We start from the raw sequence: 24,071 nt of genomic DNA on the forward strand, positions 1-24,071 counted from the left end.
TTTCGTAGTTCCCGCTGTTTTTGATGTCTGCCTCCAGTGGCTAAGGTTGGTTCAGTGGGTTGTGTAGGCTTCCTGGTGGAGGGGACTAGTACCTGTGCTCTGGTGGATGAGGCTGTATCTTGTCTTTCTGGTGGGCAGGTCCATGTCTGGTGGTGTTTTTTTGGGTGTCTGTGGCCTTATTATGATTTTAGGCAGCCTCTCTGCTAATGGGTGGGGTTGTGTTCCTGTTTTGCTAGTTGTTTGGCATAGGGTGTCCAGCACTGTAGCTTGCTGGTCATTGAGTGTAGCTGGTTGCTGGCATTGAGATGGAGATCTCTGGGAGAGTTTTGCTATTTGATATTATGTGGAGCTGGGAGGTCTCTTGTTGACTAGTGTCCTGAAGTTGGCTCTCCCACCTCAGAGGCACAGCACTGAGTCCTGGCTGCAGCACCAAGAGCCTTTCATCCACACTGCTGTTTGTCTTGTTTTGGGCTGTAAATTTACAGAGCTTGCTGATATGTCATCTGAGGCAGGATAAATGTTTCCTCCCCTTTGCCGGCTTTGCCAGTTTTCCCGTGATGCTGTCTGCAGGCTCCAGGGTGTCCAGGGTCTCACTTGGTCACCCGAATCTGTAGGCGAGGAAAATAATTTTCCCTCCACCTTTTATAGAAAGTGACCAGCTGAGGCCCTTCTTCTTGGGGGCCCCTCCTAAATGGACGAGCTTTTGTTGGTTAAAAGTTCTCTGCTGTGGCCACTGTAACTCAAGATCATTCTTGGTCAGGTTACCTGCTGTGCAGCCTTAAAATAAAATTTAATTCACCTGCGGCCTCACAGTGGCCCAGCCCAATTTCAGTCAGACCCTGTCCGAGGCTGGACCCAGCCAGTCTGTTTATATTTATTAATCAGAAATCTTTAACAGCAGTACTGAAATGTAATTGACATCAATAAACTGCACATAATTAAATTATGTGATTTGAGAAATGTTGACTTACTGAAGTGGGTGCTATGAGTATCCATGAAACTAACACCACAATCAAGATAATTGATATAGCCATCACACTCAAAAGTCCCCAAGCCCCTTTGTAATCCTGCCTTCCAGGGTCTTTCTGCTCACCTCCCTTCACCCACCCTATTCTCACGCAACCACTGATCTGCTTTCTGTCTCTATAGATATTTTAAAAACATTTTTAGAATATTATATAAATTTATATAAATGAAATCATATAGCATGTATAAATCACACAGTATGTGTATGCAGTATGTATGTTTTTTTGTCTTTTTTCATTTGGTTTAATTAGTTTGCAATTTATTTATGTCATTGCGTGTATCAATAGTTCATTCCTGTTTATTGAGAAGTAGTATTCCATTGTAGTGATATACCACAACTTAAGTATTCATTCATCTGATTATTATGTATATTTATGTTGTTTCCAGTTTTTGCTTATCACCCAAAAAATTTCTATAAATATATGTGCAAAATATGTATTGACATAAGCTTTTTATTTTTTTAGTAAATAGATAAGTGACATGGCTTTTTAATATGGCTGATGAATGTTTAAGCTTTCAAGAAAGTGCTAAACTATTTTCCAAAGTGGTTGTACCATTTTACATTCTTACCAGAAGTATAAACTTACTGTTTTCACAGTATATGGTTTTCAATCCTTTTGCTTTTAACATACTTCTGTCAACATACTTCTGTCTTTATATAAGTGGATCTCTTGTAAACAATATAGAGTTAGATATCTTTTAGTTATTCCAGGCCAGCCATCTTGTTCTTTCATTTGCAATGTTTAGTACTTTTACTTTGGTGTAATTACTTATATATTTGAGGTTAAATCTTTCATCTTATTAATTGTCTTTTATTTGTCCTATTTGTATTTTCTGCCTTTATTTCTTTGTTCTTACCTTCTTTCTCAGATGAATCAAATAATGTTTTATCATTTCATATCACCTTCCAATTGGCTTTATAAATCTAGCTAATTCCATAATTTTACCTAATATAATTCTAACATATAAATATATATATTTAGTATTCACTGTAAAGACTGCAGTACATATCCTTGACTGAAGTCTCTCTTCAGTTAGTGCATTTTCCACTTGCTAAACAATCAAAGAATATTTGAGAATTATTTGTATTTTCTCTTCAATTACTAATTTATCATTATGAAACGCTTTATTTATTTTTCAAAGTTCTTTTGGCAATTATGGGTTGTTTGCATTTCCATATGAATTTTAGAATCAGCTTGTCAATTTCTACAAGGAAGATAACTAGGATTCTGATAGGAATTACATTAAATATGTAGGTAAATGTGGGGAGTATTACCATAATATGTTTTCCAATTCATGAGTATAAGATACTTTCCCATTTATTTAGATCTTTTAAAATTTACTATCAAAAACATTTGCAGTTTTCAGTGTACAGATCTTGCATTTTTTTTGTTAAATTTATTCCTAAGTATTTTATTCTTATTGATGCTATTTAAAATGGAATTAATTTCTTAACATGTTTTTAGGTTGTTCCCTGCAAGTTATAGAAATACTGTCAATTTGTGTATATTGATCTTGTATCTTGCAACGCTGTTGAACTTATTTATTAGTTCTAATAGTTTTTTTTGTTTGTTTGTTTGTTTGTTTTTTACTGGATTCCTTAGGATTTTCTGCATATATTATCATGTGATCTGTGAATGGAGATAGTTTTACATCTTTTTCAGTCTGGATGCTTTTTAATTATTTTTCTTGCCTAACTGCTCTGGCTGAAACCTACAGTACAATGTTGAACAGAAGTATCAAGAATAGACTTCCTTATCTTGTTTCTGATCTTTTGGGGAAATCATCAAGAATTTCACTATAAAGTAGGATATTAATTGTGGGCTTTTCATAGATGACCTGTATCAGATTGGGAAAGTTCCCTTCTATTCATAATTTGTTTAGTGTTTTTATCATGAAAGTCTGTTGTGTTGTGTCAGAGCTTACTAAGGTAATCATATGCTTTTTGATTTTTATTCTGTTAGGATGATTCTGGGTGATAAACTGTGCTTGCATCCCTGGGATAAATTTTACTTGGTAATAGTATGTAATTCTTTTTATACAATGCCAAATTGATTTTCTGGTATCTTGTTGTAGATTTCTGTGGTCCATATTTTATAAGAGGTATTGGTTTGTCATTTTCTTTTCTCATTATGTCTGTGTGAGTTTTTGGAATCAGGAAAATGCTGGCCTCATAGAATGAGTTGAGATATTTTATCTTCTCTTCAATTTTCTTGGAAGAGTTTGTGAGGAATTGATGTTAATAATTGTTTAAGTGTTTGGTAGAAATCACCAGTAAAGCTACCTATACCTAGGCATTTCTTTATGGGTACCATTTTGATTATTAATTAAATTTTTAATATTTTCTATTCAGAATGACTATTTCTTCTTGAATCAGTTTCAGTAGTTCGCCTCTTTGGAATTTGTCAATTTCATCTACATTCTCCAATTCATAGGCATAAAACTGAGTACAGCCCCACCCACTAGCAAGCAGTCTGTCTTAAGACCCCCTGAGCCCACAGCTGTCCTGGGACCTGGCCACGTCCACAAGAGTGTGCAAGATCTTGCCCCATACACCAGTTTTCTGGCACTAGCCACAGCAGCCCTAGCAGTCCCAGAGACCCTGGGATCCAGATCCACCCACTGGTGAGTTAGCACTAGCCCCAGGATACCCTGGGCCTCAGCCCCACTCACCAGTGGGCTATCACCAGCTCTGGGACCCCTGGGCCCTGCAGCCAGGGACTATAGAAAACAGTATGGAAATTCCTCAAAACATTAAAAATAGAAATACCATATGACTCAGCAATTTCACTCTTGGGTATACAGCTGAATAAAATGAAAACACTAATTTGAAAAGATATATGCACCCCTATGTTCATTGCAGCATTATTTATAATAGCCAAGATATGGAAGCCACCTAAGTGACCATCAATAGATGAATGGATAAAGAAGATGTGGTATATATATCACTTTGAAATGTACAGAAATATCAAATCACTGTGTTGTGTAATAGAAACTACACAGAGTAGTAGGTCAGTTATAATTCAGACACCAACCAACCAACTAACCGTGAAACTCATAGAAAAAGAGATCAGACTTGTGGTTACCAGAGGTGGTGGTTGGGAAGGGGGGAGTTGGATGAAGGTAGTCAAAAGGTACAAACTTCCAGTTATAAGATGAATAGGTCCTAGAGATGTGATGTATCATAATTAACATTGGTGTATATTATATATGAAAGTTATTGAGAGAGTAAATCCAAAGAATTCTCATCACAAAGTAAATTTTTGTTTTCTATTTCTTTAATTTTGTAACTATATGAGAGGATGGATGTTCAGTAAATACATTGTGATCATTTCATGATGTATATAAGTCAAATCATTATTCTTTGCACCTTAAACTTATACAGTGTTGTGTGTATATTATATCTCAGTAAAACTGGAGGGAAAAAGCAAGTTTGCCTACACACATGTCTGATATTTTTTCTTTTTTTAAAAACAATTCTGTGCCAAAAATATATTTTTTAACTTATCATGGCCTAAAAATGAGTCTGATAATTTGATAGAGACAGTGTGAAGAAATTACTTTTTTATTTTTTATGTTCAATTATTTCATATGTATTTCAAAGTTAAGTGTTTCAAAGCCACAATGTATTGCATTGTGATTTTTATTGGAAGAACATTAAGTTTATAGATTAACTTGGAATAAAGTTGGCATCTTTACATTAAGCCTTCTCATATACAAACACAGTGTAATCTCTCTAGTTATCCAGGTTTTCATTTATGTTAATAGATTGAAATATTTTTCTTTATAGAGTTTCTATCCACTTTTTTCTTGTTTCTAGGTTAATTCCTCAATACCATATTGTTTATTTTGTTGCTGATATTGTACATGATATTATACTTTTCCTTTTTAAAAAATTATTGGTGTTGAGAAATACTGCTGAATTTGATATGCTGTTCCATTACATAGCAATTTGGCTGAACTTACTTTACTAGTTTTAATGTGTTGTCAGTTTTGCTTTCCTGTAAGTGATCATATCATCTGCACCTACAGAAATTTAGTTCTTTTGTTTCAACCTTAATAATTATTGTCTCTTACTGCAGGAATTCTTGTTTTCTTACTTTAAATAAAATGCTTCTTCACTTTCTATATTAAGCTTGATGTTTGCTGTAAAGTTTTTGTAAATACAGTTGTCAGATTAAGGAAATTTTACTATATTCCTACTTACCTATAGGTATTTTAAGTTCGTTAATATATGTTAACAAATATATATATATATATATATATATATATCTCATATATACTTTGTCAAATGCCTTTTGCCATCTATGTTGGGATGTTGTTTTCCTCCAAAAATCTGTTAATTTGGTGAGCTAAATGATAGGCATGTAATTATTTCTTTAGTTTTGCATTCCTAAGGTAAATCTACATGAATTTGAAATTACGTTTTGCTTAATATACTCTTGCATTGCATCAACTACAATATATTATTTAAGATTTTTGCATCTATGCTCAAAAGGAAAGTGAGTCCACATTTTTTGATCTCTTTGAATTTCATTATCTGACCTGTGTCAATGATATACTAATTTCTTGGGTGGAGTTAAGATGGCGGCAGGGAAGGACGCAGAGTTCATGTCTCCCCACAGCTAGGATGCCTGCCAGAGGCTGGTGGGTGACCTTGACGCCCATGGAGATGGGAGGAACCTCTGAGCGACCGGATTGGATGTGGGTTGAGTGAAGGGGGAGCGAGGAGGGAGGAGAAGTGGAGGCTGGACAGTGCCCCTGAGGGGTGGCTGGGAGGGGGGAGGGGTTCCCATGCCTGGAGGGCCCCTGGGGGCTCAGAGGATCAAGGCAGAGTGCACCTAGCATTTCCCCCACCCACTCAGCCCAGGAAGCCTGCTGGGCTCCCAGGCCTGATCCTTTGTCCTCTGAGGCCCCCTCTGGCTGTGGGGGTCTTAGGGACATAGGATGGAGGGAAGAGGAAGAGAGGCAGATGGAGGGGACCCTCTGGGGCCATGGGATTAGAGGAAGTGATGTGGGCTTTTCCCCCACTCATGGCCCTGGGAAGGCTGTTGGGCTTCTGGGTCTGGTCCTCTGCATTCTGGGGTCCCCTCTGGTCACGTGGGTCTTAAGGGCATAAGAGGAAGGGAGGAGGGGAAGAAAAAGAGAGGCCAACAGAGAGGGGTCCTCTGGGATAGGAGGATTGTGGGGAATATGCCTAGCATTTCCCCCACCCACTCGGGCCCAGTGAGCCTGCTGGGGTCCTGGACCTGGTCCTCCAACCTCCAAGGCCAGAGGCACTCCTGGGCCCCTCCTGCTGCATTGAGCCTAAGCCCCATGCCCCAGACCCCCCAGGGCCTTTTCCAGCCCTGTGGGTCCCAGGCATAGGCCACACCCACCACCTAAATCCCACCCATACATAAGCCCCACCCCCCTCAGTCAAGGCCATTTCTGGCTTTTTTTTCCTCTTCTTTTTTACTATTGTGGTTCTGTTTTAACTTTCAGTTGATGTTTCATCTATATGTTTATTTTTTTATTCTTCCTGACATACCTGTTAGTTTTCTAATCTTATTTTATTTTTTACCCTTGTTATTGTTCTGCTCATTTTTTCCTTTATTTATTTATTTATTTGCTGCCTGATGCAGATTGTAGGATCTTGGTTCACAAGCTGAGGGTTGGGCCAGAACTCCTGTGGTGAGGGCTCCAAGTCTGAACCACTGGACTAACAGAGAACCTCAGACCCCAGGGAATATTCATTGGAGTGAGTTCTCCCAGAGGTTCTCTTTTTGGCACTAAGACCCAGCTCTATCTAACAGCCTATAAACTCCAGTGCTGGAAGCCTCAGTCCAAACAATGAGCAAGACAGGAACACAATCTCATCCATCAAAAAAAAAAAAAAGATGACAAAAAATTATGTCACAGATGAAGGAGCAAGGTAAGAACCTACAAGACCAAATAAATGAAGAGGAAATAGCCAACCTACCTGAAAAAGAATTCGGAGTAATGATAGTAAAGATGATCCAGAATCTCAGAAATAGAAGGGAGGCACAAAATACAAGACATGTTTTAAAAAGATTTAGAACTAAACAACAACAACAACAACAAAAATACAGAGATGAACAACAATAACTGAAACGAAAAATACACTAGAAGGAAGCAATAACAGAATAACCGAGGCAGAAGAATGAATAAGTAAGCTGGAAGAAGATTGGTGGAAATAAATACCAAGTAGAGGAATAAAGAAAATAAGAATGAGAGGAACTTAAGACAATCTCAGAGACCTCTGGGACAGCATCAAATGCACCAACATTCAAATTATAAGGGTGCCAGAAGAAGAAGAGAAAAAGAAAGAATCTGAGAAAATATTTGAAGAGATTATATTTGAAAACTTCCCTAATATGGGAAAGGAAATAGTCATCCAAGTCCAGGGAGCACAGAGTCCCATACAGGATAAACCCTAGGAGAAACACACCAAGACACATATTAATCACACTAACAAAAATTAAATTCAAAGAAAAATATTAAAAGCAGCAAGAGGAAAGCAAAAATTAACATACAAGGGAATCCCTATAAGAATATCAGTTGATTTTTCAGCAGAAACTCTGCAGGCCAGAAGGGAGTGGCATGATATACTTAAAGTGATGAAAGAGAAACACCTACAACCAAGATGGCTCTACCCAGCCAGGATCTCATTCAGATTCGACAGAGAAATCAAAAGCTTTACAGACAAGCAAAAGTTAAGAGAATTCAGCAGTACCAAACCAGCTTTACAACAAATGCTAAAGAAACTTCTCTAGGTGGGAAACACAAGAGAAGAAAAAGACCCACAATAAGAAAGCCAAATCAAATAAGGGAATGGTAATGGGAACATACATATTGATAATAACCTTGAATGCAGATGGATTAAATGCTCCAACCAAAAGGCACAGATTGGCTGGATGGATACAAAAAACAAGACATTATATATATATATATATATATATATATATATATATATATATATGCTGTCTACAAGAGACTCACTTCAGACCTAGGGACACATACAGACTGAAAGTGAAAGGATGAAAAAAGATATTCCATACAAATGGAAATCAAAAGAAAGCTGGAGTGGCAATACTCATATCAGATAAAATAGAATTTAAAGTAAATAATGTTACAAGAGACAAGGAAGGACACTACATAATGATCAAGGGATCAATCCAAGAAGAAGATTTAGCAACTGTAAATGTTATACACCCTACATAGGAGCACCTCAATACATAAGGCAAATGCTAACAACCATAAAAGAGGAAATTGACAGTAACACAATAATAGTAGGGGACTTTAACATCCCAATTACACCAATGGACATATCATCCAAACAGAAAGTAAATAAGGAAACACAAGCTTTAAATGACACAATACACCAGATAGATTTAATTGATATTTATAGGACATTCCACCCGAAACTGGCAGAATACACTTTCTTCTCAAGTGCACATGGAACATTCTGCAGAATAGATCACATCTTGTGTCACAAAACAAGCTTCAGAAAATTTAAGAAAATTGAAATAATATCAAGCATCCTTTCTGACCACAATGCTATGAGATTGGAAATCAATTACAGGAAAAAAAAAAACTGTAAAAAACAGAAATGCATGGAGGCAAAACTGCACTACTAAATAACCAAGAGATCACCGAAGAAATCAAAGAAGAAATTAAAAAATACATAGAAAAAATGACAATGAGAACACGATGCCCCAAAACCTATGGGACACAACAAAAGCAGTTCTAAGATGGAAGTTAAGAGCAATTTAATCTCATCTCAAGAAACATGAAAAAATCTCAAATAAACAATCTAACCTTACACCTAAAGCCACTAGAGAAAGAACAAAGAAAATCCAAGGTCAGTAGAAGGAAAGAAATCATAAAGATCAGAGCAGAAATAAGTGAAAGAGAAACAAAGAGAACAATAACAAAGATCAATAAAACTAAAAGTTGGTTCTTTGAGAAGATAAACAAAATTGATAAACCTTTAGCCAGACTCATCAAGAAAAAAAGGGAGATGGCGCATCAATAAAACTAGAAATGAAAAAAGAGAAGTTACAACGGACACTGCAGAAATACAAAGCATCATAAGAGACTACTACAATAACTTTATGCCAATAAAATGGACAACCACAAAGAAATGGACAAATTCTTGGAAAGGTACAATTTACCAAGACTGAACCAGGAAGAATTAGAAACTATAAACAGAGCTATCAAAAGTAATGAAATTGAAATCGTAATTAAAAATTTCCAACAAACAAAAGTCCAGGACCAGATGGCTTCACAGGTGAATTCTAACAAACATTTAGAGAAGAGCTAACACCAATCCTTCTCAAACTCTTCCAAAAATACAAATGAGACTTAATTAAACTTAAAAGCTTTTGCACAGCAAAGGAAACCATAAACAAGATAAAAAGACAGCCCTCAGAATGGGAGAAAATATTTGCAAATGATGCAACAGACAAGGATTAATCTCCAAAATATACAAACAGCTCATGGAGCTCAATATCAAAGAACCAAAAAACCCAATTAAAAAATGGGCAGAAAGGGCTTCCCTGGTGGTGCAGTGGTTGACAGTCCGCCTGCTGATGCAGGGAACATGGGTTCTTGCCCCGGTCTGGGAAGATCCCATATGCCGTGGAGTGGCTGGGTCCATGAAACATGGCCACTGAGCCTGCACGTCCGGAACTGTGCTCTGCAACGGGAGAGGCCACAACAGTGAGAGGCCCGCGTACCACAAAAAAAACAGAAAAATAGGCAGAAGAACTAAATAAACATTTAACCAAAGAAGACATACAGGTGGCCAAGAGTCACATAAAAAGATGCTCACCATCACTAATTATCAGAGAAATACAAATCAAATCTACAATGAGGTATCACCTTACACTGGTCAGAATGGCCATCATCAAAACATCTACAAACAATAAATGCTGGAGAGGGTGTGGAGAAAAGCGAACCCTCTTGCACTGTTGGTGGGAATGTACATTGATATAGTCACTATGGAGAACAGTATGGAGGTTCCTTAAAAACTAAAAATAGAACTACCATATGACCCAGAAATCCCACTACTTGTCATATACCCTGAGAAAACCGTAATTCAAAAGAACACATGTACCCCATTTTTCATTGCAGCACCATTTACAGTAGCCAGGTCATGACACTTAACTGTCCAATGATAGATGAATGGGCAAAGACAATATGGTACATATATACAATGGAATATTACTCAGCCATAAAAAGAAATGAATCTGGGTCATTTGTAGAGATGTGGATGAGAGTCTGTCATACAGAGTGATATAACCAGAAAGGGAAAAACAAATATCGTATATTAACACACATGTAGAATCTATAAAAATGGTACAGGTGAACCTCTTTGTAGGGCAGGAATAGAGATGTAGACATAGAGAATGGACATGTGGACACCTTCGCCTTTGGGGGAAGGAGAAGGTGGAACGAATTTGGAGATTAGGCTTGACATAAATACACTACCATGTGTAAAATAGATAGCTAGTGGGAACTTTCTCTATAGCACAGGGAGCTCAGCTCCATGCTCTGTGATAACCTAGATGGGTGGGATTGGGGAGAGGGCTGGGATGGAAGTCCAAGAGGGAGGGGATATAGGTATATATATATAGCTGATTCACTTCATTTTACAGCAGAAACTAACACAACATAGTAAAGCAATTTTACTCCAATAAAAAAAATGATATACTATTTTTATTTAAAACTCTGAGAAGTTTTCCCCTTTCTCTAATTTTGATAATGGATTGTTTGTGAGTGTGCCTTTGTCCTCTGATGTGTGGGAAAATCCACCAGTAAGCCATTTAGGCGTGGGAATGTGGGGAGTTGGGAAATTGTTGACAATTTCTGTTTTAATAGTTACTTTTCTGTTTAATTTTTCTATCATTGTGCCAATTTTGGCAGTTACTGTGTCTTTGATCTTATATATTTATCCATGTCAAATACAGCTTCAGTTTGTGGTTTATTCTTTTCCAAAATGTTCTTCTAATATTTTTGAATCTCTTCTATATTTGTGGTTAGTTCCCCATCCCCTCTCTCTTGTTTTTCTAACTTCTCCCTGTCTCTGTTGTGAATGTTTACTAGTATTTTACTGATCTGTATTTTCAGAAGTTTATCATATTGTATGTTTGTAATCATTCTTATTGTTTTGTTTTTCTCTGTTTTGTGGATTTGTGATATCTTTCTTGATTCCTTTCCTTAATTCTTTAAGTTTATAATTTATTTAACTTTTCGAGGCCAATACACAAGTTCATTCATTGTTTTCTGACACATTTAAAATTATTATTTTTCCCTCTAAGTAAACATTTTGATATTTTGAAATTTAACTGCTATTTAGCACTAAGTACCTTAGAGTATTTTTGTCATTTCATCTTTAATCCATTGTTTAAAGGGAGTATGCTTTTAAGTTTTATAAACTGTTTTAATTATCCATTTGCTACTAATTTTCAAATTTATTGGATTGTGGTCAGAGAAAATATTTGGATGTTGAAATGTATTGAGATGTCCCGTGTGGCTTATTTTACTGTTCCCCATGCTTCTGAAAGGAATCTAGAGTCCTAATGAATAGTACAAAAAAATGGAAACACATCAATTAAATTGTACTTGTTAAGCATGCTAGTCAAGTCCTCCATAACCTAGGATAATTTTGAGGATACTGTGTTTTGAGGGGTGTGTGTGTAACTTCCAAATACACTTGTAAATTACATATTTTTCCTAATACTTTGCCATATGATATATTACATAGTTCAAGGCTATATATTTATGTGATATATGATTTTAATTATTGTCTCCATTTAGTATAGATTTTTCCTTTAATCAGTATGCAACTTGCCTTTCTGTCACACTTTCATTTTTATTTGAGTGCTATTCTTTCATATTAAAATGACCAGCTTGCATTATTTTAACACTTGTTAGCTATTCCTTTGTTTTCTAATCCTTTAAAATCATATTTCTTGTAATATTTTTTCTTCATCTTTTAAATAAATACCATTAGTTCTATTTTATTAAAACCTATGACTGCATCCTTTTAATAAATAAATAAATTTGTGTATAACATAATAGCAGATAAAAATGAGCTTATTTTGCCATCTCCCTTCATATTTTGTAATTATCATGCTTTTTTTGGTTTTGATTTCTTTTTCTAATTATTATTGCACAGATGATATTTTTCTTTTTCTACTGCTGATTTGTAAGCTCTATGTGGTTTTTTTTTTTATAGTAACACTTAATTTTCAAAGCCTTTATGTACCCACATTTCCCCTAATTATTTAAGATTATCAATACCTGTATACTTTTTTATGGGAAACAGCAATTGTTTTTATCATGTTTTGTCACTCACCTATCTTTAACCTTCCCAAACCGTCATGTTGATTTTCAGATTGTTGCAGGTATTCTTAGTGAATTTGATGACTTTGCAGGGGAAAAGCTTAGCACTCTATAAACCCTTTCAACAGAAATCTAGTGTCATTTAAAAACACATATTAATTTTAAAATATTTTGTTTTTCCTTTGTCCCTATTTCCTCTCCTCTTTAGACAGATTGGCTCTTTTGCTTTCACATTTTTCTTAGCTTATCACTTAAAATTTTCACTCTCTATCTCTTGATATTACTTTTGAAAAGACCTCCTTCATCTTAATGTTTGGTTTATTAATTTGCTCTCTGAATCCATTTATTCTATCACTTAACTCATTGTTATCATTTTGAGAACTTTATTTGCAGGTAGAAAAAAATCCAGTTTCATCTTAAAGATAGAAAGGAATTTAATGGCATATGCAACCAAATATGTCTTCAGCTATAATATGAACAGGGTTCCTAGCTCTGATCTTTATATGTAGACTTGATGCTCAGACTCACTTCCATTATGATAGGAAGATGGTTTTAGGCTTCAAACAACATCATCCAGAGCAATATAGAAGCATCTGTGTCCCACAACTTCCCCACAGAAACCTGAGAGTCACTTGAATTTGACCACCTTAGGTTACATGCCAACACACAGATCAGTCACTGTGGACAGGGAAGCAACACATATTGTTCAGTTTTTCAAGGCCATAGGCTCTTTGAGAACCACACATGCCCTGGTGGAAATTATGGACCATTGGGAAATGGGAGTGGTGATGCTAGGGAGGCCACTAATTTGTGCTATAATTCTTTTGAAAATGTTATTTTTAAGGCAATATCACCAATAATTTCTCATGCACACATCTTGTCCTTATTTCATGCTTGCAAATGCCTTTTAAAATTTTTCTGAGATAATAATAATAGTTGTTTAAAATCCCTCCTCAAACTGCCATATTGCACTTGTCTCTTCTGTTACAGACAGGTCTCTTTTTTCCCAATGTTTGACCTTCATCAATACTTTAACTGTTTTGCCCCAAGCTCAGGTTTGTTCTCTCTAGACTGTCAGCTGTCTAGACTTGTCCTCCTTTGGGTAAAATTTACAGCTAGAAAGCAAAACAGATGTCTGAACTCAGTACTGTAGTGCGGACTCAAACATCTCTTTTTCATGACCTTTTTTGCACCCAGGTCAACTTCCTCCCGTGTCTGAAGGTACCACTCTTGTCTGATGAACTCAACCTTAGTTTCAAGAGCCTGGTCAAAGGGGAAGGGGTGTAGATGCACACTAGTTGGTCTATGTGCAACTGTTCTCAGCATGATTTTGGCATTGTCTTCCTTCCTCCTTCCTGCCATTGTCTTCCTGCTACTGCTCTCTCACCAGGGACCAGGACAGGGTGGACCTTCAAGTGTTGGCACACTTATGCACCTGTTTGTAGGTCCCCCTATCCTGAGTGTTTCCCTGGCCATCAACACCAGCCTGTGTCCTTACATGCCACAAAAGGGGTTCTAATCAGCTCTTGCCCAGAGAGCTGATTTTAACACCTGTTAAAATTTGTTGCTCCAAATTTTAACAGGTGCCCTGTTCAGCTGGGCTCAGGCCCCTATCTCTGTCCCTCTTCCAGACACCATTCTTCCTTACAGTGAGATCCAACCATCTTTAGTCTTCCAAGTTTTCCTTTAAGTTTTATTCCTACAGGCATCCATTCTGACACCCTGTGTTTTATTTAGTGTCTCCAGACTTGGTGTGAGGGACTATGCAGAAAGCTGGAGCATAATTTATCATCTAGATCTAAGCTAGAAGCCTTTCTTTATTCCTCCTGTGATAAAATGGAATCTCTCCTATCATTTACACCCTTTCCTCTAATTGACAAGATGGATGACAAGAGTTTGATTCCTTATCACTCCATGAGAGGTGATACTTTTAAAGAGACATTTTACTCAGAGAGAGGAAAAAAATATTTATATAATGGTGGGGAATTTCAGGTACAAAAACAAGCCAGATATATGTTTTTTTTTTATTATGGGGTAAATGTGGCTCCTGAGTCTCACAATAGAGAAGAATACCTAACTCACTTACTTGTAAGATCCTCCTTCTATAACATATAACATACAAGGTTAGAATTGCCCTTGTTCTCTATACTGGACATGTAAGAAATAAATAAATAAAATTAGTAAGATACATATACTTATAAACCTTGAAGAACATCTGACAAGGGCAGAGATCATCAAAGAGCTTTTGTCATAAGGGTGAACTGAAATTTACAGTGGAAAGAGTTAATATGCTAGTCATATGATACCAGAAAATGTTATACCAATCATAAAATGTGTTGCTATTTTCTATTCTCATTGTTGGTTTGCTTTGAAAAATTTATTCTCTTCATTGCTGATATTTAAAGTCAGTTCTTTAAGTGAAATATTAAAATAAATGTGATTTAGAAATGAATTCAATGACTTTGTTTTAGCAAATCAAGGTCTGTGTGTTTTTAAAGTTCTACATTACGTTGAAGATGCAAGTAGCATTAGTGAAATTAATAGTACAAAGACTTAACGGTACTTTTTTAATGCAAACATTTTATCAAAGTTTTTGTGATTTTCCTTCTTTTTTTCTCACTCACATATGTGTACACACACTTAGAATATTATATCAAGCAGAAGTAGGTCCTCCCTTAACAGTAATTACTTTAAGTGTAAACTCTCCAATCAAAGACAGAGATTTTCAGAATGGATAAAAAATACACATGATCCAGCTACATACCATCTATAAGGGACTCAATTTAGATTGGCACATAAAAGTAGGTTGAAAGTAAAATGCTGGAAAAGATACTCCATGCAAATAGTAACCAAAAGACAGCAGAGGTAGCTATACTGATATCATACAAAATAGACTTTAAATAAAACATTCTTAAGAGACAAAATAGGACAATATATCTTAATAAAAGATTCAATATAGCAAGAAGATACAACAATTGCAAACATTTACTCACCTTGTAACAGATCATCAAAATATAAGAAGCAGGGCTTCCCTGGTGGCGCAGTGGTTGAGAATCTGCCTGCCAATGCAGGGGACACGGGTTCGAGCCCTGGTCTGGCAAGATCCCACATGCTGCAGAGCAACTGGGCCCGTGAGCCACAACTACTGAGCCTGCGCGTCTGGTGCCTGTGCTCCGCAACAAGAGAGGCCACGACAGTGAGAGGCCCACACACCGCAATGAAGTGTGGCCCCCGCTCGCCGCAACTAGAGAAAGCCTTTGCATGGAAACGAAGACCCAACACAGCCAAAAAAATTAAATAAATTAATTAATTGATTAAAAAAAATATGAAGCAAAAACTGACTGAAGGGAAAAATAGACATTTCTTCAATAATAGTTGGAGATTTCAACATCCCACTTTCAATAATGGACAGAACAACCAGACATAAGATAAGTAAGGAAATAAGGACTTGAAGAACACAATAAACCAACTAGATGTAAAAGACATATACAGAACACAGTAACTTGGATGTGCTTAATGACAACGAATTGTACACTTAAAAATGGTTGAGATGCCAAATTTTGTGTTATGTGTATGTTACCACATATAAAATTTTAAAAATTAATATAAATATGAGGAGTTATGGTTTCATGGGTACAATGTTTCAGTTTTGCCAGATGAAAAATAGTTCTGGTGGTAATGGTTTCACAACAGTGGGAACGTACTTAATACTAGAGAACTGGGGCTTCCCAGGTGGCGCAGTGGTTGAGAGTCCACCTGCCGATGCAGGGGACACGGGTTCATGCCCTGGTCCGGAAAGATCCCACATGCCATGGAGCGGCTGGGCCTGTGAGCCATGGCTGCTGAGCCTGCACGTCCGGAGCCTGTGCTCCGCAACGGGAGAGGCCACAACAGGGAGAGGCCCGCGTACTGCAAAAAAAAAAAAAAAATACTAGAGAACGGTACACTTTAAAATGGTTAAGATAGTAAATTTGTGTGTATTTTACCACAATAAGAAAGCAAAAAAATTCATCATAAAAATCCTTCATGTGATAAGACCAGGGTTTAAAACATGTGTCTGGCATAACTCCTACAATCATATTAAGATAGACATTTGCTTTACACAAAATTCAAGGCTAGTAACAACCACAATAAGGGAGCAGTATGGACTTCTCTGCAGTATGGACTTCACTCCCATTTCACTGTATAAAATATGTGGAGTGAGAAGATTTGGATGTTGCCACACATTTCAGTCTTACCAGAAACAGCATTCATCACTCTGTCTTGAACAAAATACGTGGGAAACGTGTTCCCCTTTGCCAGAGTACAGCATGAGAAACCTTGTGAATTTTGAAGCTCAGATTTTGCATAAGGTTCTAGAGGCTTTTAATCATCTTATTGAAAATATGAGATTCCTAAAAACAAATTTCTGGCACCAAATAAATCTAAAGAAAATCACGGTGGAGATATACAATAATAAAGTCATTTCAAGTTCAGTAGGACTCCAGAATTTTTCCAAGTTTATTTAAAAATGCATGTTTATTAAAGAAATTAGGGAAAACCATCCAAAAAGTAGAAATATTTTCATGGCCCTACACTTCTTTCTCTGTATTTTAAAGTTGTTTTAAATATACTATAAAAGGTGGAATTATTTCTGGTTTATTCACTTAATATAATAACTGTTTCTCACAAGCATTTACGCTTGGGCCTGTGTCATGTATGTGCTTATATTTGTTAATTAAGAAATTCTTAAGCACCCAGTATGTTCCAAATCAATCTATATGCTGAGAAAGATATAAGAAAAATAGAAGTCAAAAAATTTAGAGTCCTGAATATATAATGCAGATGAGCAGATGAAGGTCCAAATTCCAGGAGAGCTTCCAGAAGGAAAAACTTTTAACATTCCCAAGCAGGGTTAATCAGTCCCTCCCACTGGACTTTCCAGTTCAGATCTTCATTCTTTTATCTTCATGTCTAAAGTCTCCCGAAGCTATTGACTGGGTGGTGAAACTCAAGCTGACCTGAACTCTTTTGGGAGCCAATATGATCTGAACAGATGTGAGTCTATTTTTAGTCTTTAGCATATTTTGTGTGAACATTCATAGATTCCCTGAAGAATTGTCAGCATGTTTACTTATTGAGTGCTGCTTTAGACGAAGAGTATGGTACATTATGTCATATAAACACTGTATTACCTTTTCTAAAAATTGAAAAGTTCTGGATTCCAAAACAAATCTGATGTGAAGGTTTCAGATAGATTATGGACCTGCACTTAACCATGGAATTGTAATGCTTACATGCCATCCTTATAGATTCTGAACTTCTGGAAAGGAGACTTACTTCACCTTTGTATCCCCAATACCTTGTGAAAAATAGATGCTCAATTAATGATTTTTGTGTCCTGCTGTATCTGACAAAGGAATTAGGCTCTGGAGCATGAATAGCAGGCATAAGAAGATGAATTTCAGTACCCCATTTTTGAGACTAGATTCCCAGGGATCATCCTATGATGAATTTCAGGGTATGCTTACCATTATCTTATACACATTTTGATTCCTTTAGAAGTTGAACCCCAATCTATGTTGTAGATTTTTAATGTTACATAGAAACAGTGTTGAAGGATGTGAAATCCTCATAGATTTCCATAATTTACCAGGTTTTTAGATGATCACATCAACTGGTTTGACAAACATTGTATGTTGGACTTTTGCTTTTTACTGTGTCTTGAATCCATGACTTGAAGTCAGGGACTCATGTTTGAATAATCTTCTATTTTCTTGCTCAAGGTCAAGCAGGTAGGGTATTCTTTCTAAATATAAACATGAACCTGTTTTTTCTTGGCCCCAAACAGAAACACGTCTCCTTTGATTCAAGTCCAAAATTGACTTTAATTCATTTCTATTTTTTCCCAAGTTTCTAGCTGCATTATTTATTTCCTTTTGTACACTGGCAAACCACTTTCCCCAAACTTTGAGCTCCGTGAGGAAAAGGTCTTAGCTCTATTCATCTGTGCATTCCAGTGTTCAGCATCATGTCCTGTACATGCAGATGCCCAGCAATTTTTGGAAAAAGGTTTTAAAATTACTGCCACTATTCTTTTATGTGCATTTAGCTCTTATTTATAAACCTCTGAAAAATGTGAAGTGAAGCAATAGGAATAAGTCAGGACCTATAAAATACTCATGATCAGGAGGACCTCAGGTACCACTTAGCTCCACTCTGCTCATTGACCACATGGGTAGAAAGCGAGTTAAGTGACCAGCAGAACCAAGTGTAAAGCTGAGATTTGGTGCCCAGTCTGTTTCCCTCTCATTTTGGTCTTGCCTCAGATTAAACTGCAAATTGTAATAAGCCCTAGATGAGCCACTTGCACAGAAAAGACATTCATAAAACATCTATTGAGTGAATGACATATTGTGATGAGAAAACAGACCACTAATAAAAGGAAATGCCCAGGTTGGCAGAAAAGACATGCTAAAATAAAAATCATGAAATCATCATCATACCCCTTTAAATCATGAGCCATGCTTTGAAAACCAGTTTGGACTTCATTTCAACCCCTAAATGTGATGTTACTTTTTACTCTTCACCTTTTAGTGTCTGAGGGGGAACAGGAAAGGACCATATTTGGCAGGGAAATGACTGGAAGTTAAAGTAAGACATCAGGGTTCTCAGAAGAAAAGGCTGAGGAGTCAGTCTTATATCTGTTCCTTGCACATACTGTAGAATTTCCTTTGGATGATTTGAAGATTTCTCTATTTATTACCAGTTTTCAACAAATTGCTTATGATATGCCTTTGTGTAGTTTTCATCATGTTTCTTTTACTTGGAGTTCATTGAGTTTCTGAATCTATGGGCTTTTGTTTTCATTAAATTTGGGACATTTTTATCCATTGTTTCTCCCAATAGTTTTCTTCTGTCCCTCCCCCCTTTCTCATCTTCTTTGGGGATTCCGATAATATTAGGCTGCTTGAAGTTCTCCTACAGTTCATCAATTCTATATCCCTTTTCTTCAGTTCTTTCTTTCTTTCTTTCTTTCTTTTTCTTTGTTTGTTTGTTTGTTTCTTTCTTTCTTTCTTTCTTTCTCTCTTTTTCCTTCTTTCCTCCCTCCCTCCCTTCAATCAATAGATGAATTTTGTTGAGTCATAGAGAATGTGAAGAAAAGCCGCTGGATTGAGATATGCTGCTAGAAAGATACGATGGAACAAGTTTTCAAATAGCCCCAAAGTTAGCAGTAAAAAGGCAGTATTTTATTTGATAAAGCCAGGGAAAGCTTCTCTCATGTAAGTGAATATAACTACAGCTCTGTGGTAGAAGATTAAACTTCCAGAAAGCAGTGACTGAGGGAGACTGAACTGCAGAACAACACAGAAGGGAGACCTGTCCCCAAGACATTGGCCCTAGCCCAGAAGAGGTTATAAAGACCCTAAGTGGAGGTGAGAATGCAGGAATGTAGGAGAGGAATCAAGAGAGGGAGCCAAGAGTGCAGTTCAGGATTGCAGCAGAGGAAGACCCTGAACACAATAGAAAACCTCCTCCCATGGACACAATAAATCTACAGCTACAAATAATTTTCCTCTGAAAAGGACCTGAGAACTGGAGGAACAGCCTCTCCACAACAAAAGACCAAATAAAAGCATTGAGAAGGATTCGACAGGTGGAGACACAGCCTTACCTAGGACCCCACCCCAGGTGTGGTGACTCCACAACTGGAGGGATTCCCCAAATCTGGAACCCTTGAGGAGTGAAGGGATTGTACCACACATCAGGCATCCTGACTCTGAGGGACTGCATTGGAAAGATGGGCCCCCCAGATGTCTGGTTTTGAAAATCAAAGGGGAACTGACCAGGAGAGGCACAGAAATGTAGGAAACAGAGATCCCACACTTAAAGGGCTTGCTTGAAAACCTACTGTCCCTGAGACCCAGTGCAGAAGTGATAGGTTGAAAACCTACTATAGCATAAATGAGGGAGACCCACTTACTAATTTTAAAGCAGTTGCTGCAGGGACTTTATCCAGAGATGGGAGCACTGCCAGACACCATTTTTGCAATCTCATCCTAACTTCAGGAGATGGAGCCAATGGACACAATTTTTAGTGCGCTCTCCCGATCCTGCACTGGAGGGTGTGCTCTGCCAACCCTGGACCACAGCCAGGCTGGTAGACTTCTCCACACCCCATCACTTTGGCAGAACTGAAGCAGCAACTGCCTGTGCCAATGCCCTGAGCTGCACCCTCCCTGCAAAGCAGCTGAGCTGCACCTGCACCCTGCTCTCCCCAGGAAACAGCTGAGCCCCAGTTTGCCAGGAATGGGTGCCCTGACCCCTGCCTGACCTGCACAGAGACCAAGCTGAAACTGGGATGGGTAAGTGACTCAAATCCCACTCTTCTCATGCAGCAGCCATGGCCCTATTACAAATGGTGAGCACATACAGCCCACACAGCCCACACTATGCCCATAGTGTTCCTGGCACTGGTGGCCTGAGGAGATTGCATTCTGGGCAACACAGAACAGTTCCTACATGAGACCACTCCTTGGAGACTGAGGGAGGTCACCATTTCACCTAATACAGACAAACACAGAGAAACAGGTAAAATGAGGAGACAGAGGAATATGTTCCAAACCAAAGAACAAGGCAAACTCTCAGATAAAGATCTTTATTTAATGAAATGGTGATAAGCAGAGTACCTGATAAAGAATTCAATTGAATGGTCATAAAGATGCTATCAATCTCAGAGAAGAAAGGGTGAACACAGTGAGAAGTTCATAAAAGAGATAGAAAATACAAGAAAATACCAAACAGAAGTTATAAGGGAACTGAAAAATACACTAGAGAAGTTCAACAGCAGAGTGGATAAAACAGAAACACAAATCAGTGAACCAAAAGACAAAACAATGGAAAACACACAGACAAAGCAGCAAAATGAGAAAAGAATTAAAATAAGTGAGAATACCTTCAGGGACCTCTAGGACAACATCAAGTGAAATAACATCACACTAGAAGGGTCCCAGAAGGAGAAAAGAAAGAGAAAGGGCCAGAAAAAAATTGTTTGAAGAAATAATGGCTGAATACTTTCTTAATCTGGGGAAATAAATAGACATCCAGGTCCAGGAAGTCCAGAGAGTTTCAAATAAGATGAACCCAAAGAGGTGCACACTGAGACACACTATAATTAAAATGATAAAAGTTAAGTTTAAAGAGAGAATTTTAAAAACAGTAAGAGAAAAGCAACATATTATGTACAAGATAAACTCCAAAAAGCTATAAGCAGATTTTTCAGGAGAAACTGTCCATGCCAGAAGGAAGGATATGACATATTCAAAGTGCAGAAAGGAAAAAATTTCCAACCAAGAAGTCTACCTTTGCAAGGTTTTTATTTAGAATTGAGGGAAAGATTGAGTTTTCTAGATAAGCAAAAGCTAAAGGAGCTCATCATCACTAAACTGGCTTTATAAGTAATGTTAAAGGGACATCCTAAGCTAAAAAGAAAAGGCACTAATTAATAATAACAAAAAATAAGTGAAAATCTCACCAGAAAAGGTAAACAAATAGTAAAGGTAGTGTTCAACATCCATTTATGATTTTTAAAAATCTCAACAAAATGGATATAAAAGAAACATACCTGAAGATAATAAAGACCATATATGGCAAGCCCACAGCTAACATCATACTCAAGGGTGAAAACCTAAAAGCATCTTTTCTAACATCAGAAACAAGAGAAGGATGCCCACCCTCACCACTATTATTCAAGATAGTATTGGAAGTCCTAGTCACAGCAATGAGATAAGAAAAAGAAAGAGACTCCAAACTGGAAAGGAAGAAGTAAAACTGTCACTTTTTGCAGCTGACATGATACTATACACAGAAAATCCTAAAGATGACACCATAAAACTACTAGAACTCATCAAAAAATACAGTAAGATGCTGAATACAAAATTAATATACAGAAAGCTGTTGCATTTCTATACACTAATAAACAATCAGAAAGAGAAATTAAGAAAATAATCTGATTTACGATTCCATCAAAAACAGTGAGATATCTAGGAATGAATCTACCTAAGGAGGTAAAAGACCTGTACTCAGAAAACTGTAAGACACTTCTGAAAGAAATTGAAGGTGACACAAACAAACGGAAAGGTACACTGTGCTCTTGGGTTAGAATTAATATTGTTAAAATGACTGTAATACCCAAGGCAATCTACAGATTCAATGAAATCCTTATCAAAATATCCATAGCAGTTTTCACAAAACTAGAACAAATAACCCTAAAATTTGTACAGATCCACAAAAGACAATGAATAGCAAAAACAATCTTGAGAAAGAAGAACAAAGCTGGAGGTATCACAGTCCCTGATTTCAAATTATACTACCAAACTATGGTCATCAAAACATTGTGGTAATGGCACAAGAACAGATACATCGATCAGTAGAACCAAATAGAGAGCCTGGAAATAAACCTTATTGATATGATAAGGTCAATGAATTGACCTTATATGATATGGTCAATTAATGTATGACAATGGAGGGAAGAGGTATAATATGGTCACTTATATGATATGGTCAATTAATGTATGACAAATGAGGGGAAAGACAGTCTCTTTAATAAATTGTGTTGGGAAAAACGGACAGTTACATGCCAAAGAATCAAACTGGACTACCTTTTCACACTGTATACAAAAAATAAACTGAAAATGGATCAAAGACTTAAATGTGAGAGCTGAAACCACAAAACTCCTAGAACAAATCAGAGGTAGTATGCTCTTTGACATATTTTTTTGGATCTGTCTCCTCAGGCAAGGGAAACAAAAGCAAAAAATAAACAAATGGAATTACATCAAAGTAAAAACCTTTTGCACAGTGAAGGAAACCATCAATAAAATGAAAAGGCAGCCTCCTGAAGGGGAGAAGATATTTGCAAACAATACATCTGATAAAGTTTTAATATCCAAAATATATAAAGAACTCATACAACTCAACATGAAACAAAAAAACAAACAAGCAACTAGATTAAAAAATGGACAAAGGACTTGAATAAATACTTTCCCAAGAAAGATACACAGGTGGCCAACAGGCACATGAAAATATGCTCACCATCACTAATCATCCAGGAAACGCAAATCAAAACCACAATAAGATAACACCTCACACCTGTCAGAATGCTATAATCAAAAAGACAACAAAGATATGTATTGGCAAAGATGTGGAGAAAAAGGAACACTTCTACACTGTTGGTAGGACTGTAAATTGGTGCAGCCACTATGGGAAACAGTATGGAAGTTTCTCAAAAAATTAAAATTAGAACTACTATACCATTCAGTAGTTTCACATCTGAGTTTTTATCTGAAGAATATGAAAACACTAATTTGAAAACATATTTGTACCTCTATGTTCACTGCAGTGTTATTTATAGTAGCCAAGACATCAAAGCAACCTAAGTGTCCTTTGATAGACAAATAGATAAACAAATTGTGGTATATATACCATGGAATGTTAACTAGCCATAAAAAGAATGAAATCTTGCAGTTTTTGACTGCATGGTTGGACCTAGATGATATTATGCTAGGTGAAGTAAGTTAGGCAGAGAAATGCAAGTACTGTATGATTTCACTTATATGTGGAATCTAAAAAATAAAAGAAATGAACAAAACAAAAAACTGAAACAGATGCAGAGAACAAACTGATGGTTGCCAGAGGGAAGGGGTAGGGGAATG

Source organism: Monodon monoceros, unplaced genomic scaffold (genome assembly GCF_005190385.1).
Source record: "Monodon monoceros isolate NGI ecotype Baffin Bay Population unplaced genomic scaffold, NGI_Narwhal_1 Super_Scaffold_16, whole genome shotgun sequence".
In the NCBI taxonomy this organism is placed as follows: domain Eukaryota; kingdom Metazoa; phylum Chordata; class Mammalia; order Artiodactyla; family Monodontidae; genus Monodon; species Monodon monoceros.